This window comes from Myotis brandtii, unplaced genomic scaffold (genome assembly GCF_000412655.1).
Source record: "Myotis brandtii unplaced genomic scaffold, ASM41265v1 scaffold207, whole genome shotgun sequence".
Classification (NCBI taxonomy): Eukaryota; Metazoa; Chordata; class Mammalia; order Chiroptera; family Vespertilionidae; genus Myotis; species Myotis brandtii.
In genome coordinates this window covers 44,657-45,203 of record NW_005357736.1, presented here as the reverse complement: position 1 = coordinate 45,203, position 547 = coordinate 44,657, and the positions used below count along the sequence as shown (strand labels likewise).

Genomic DNA, 547 nt, shown 5'->3' with positions numbered 1-547 from the left:
GCGACCCCGTGGCTGTGTTCAGTGCTGTCAGCCTGCGGGGCGTCCGGTACGAAGGGGAGACTGGACTGTCCTGAACACTGGCCGGTCCCTCCGGGATCCCACGAGGACGGAGGGGCTCCTGCTGGGTGTCCCCCTCCCTCCGCCCTGACCTCAGTTTAGCTGCCTCGGCCTCTGCTGCTGCCACGATCCCGGGTCCGAGAGACGAGCACCTGCTCTAGGCCACTGTGAGCTGACCCCTCTGGGGGGCCGACCCCGTGGGCCACCCTGCCTCGGGGCCGTGGTGAGGGCACTGACGGGGGGCCTTGGGGGGTGACCACCCGGACCGGCTCCTCATTAAAGGATAAACACTGCCTGGCGTCTGCTCTGTGGGCTCCGCCCAGTCCCTCCCCTGGGAGGAGGCGCCGCTGTGCCCACAGGCACGGGGAGGGCTGGGAGGTGGGGTCGGCATCTGGGGGAGGTCTCCTGCCCCCGGAACGCTCCCACCTGGGCAGGCCGGGCTCCCCCTGGCTCCTGGGCAGGGCTGGCTGGGGTCCCAGATTCCAAGAAG

The 547-nt window shown here is 70.4% G+C and overlaps 1 protein-coding gene across 1 annotated transcript in view; it reads left to right on the top strand.

Moving 5' to 3' along the window:
* The window catches only part of PLXNB1 (plexin B1), a gene marked incomplete at its 5' end in the record, with an annotated part of 26,770 nt that overhangs the window by 25,520 nt on the left and 703 nt on the right, over positions 1-547 (top strand). The window lies entirely within an intron of this gene.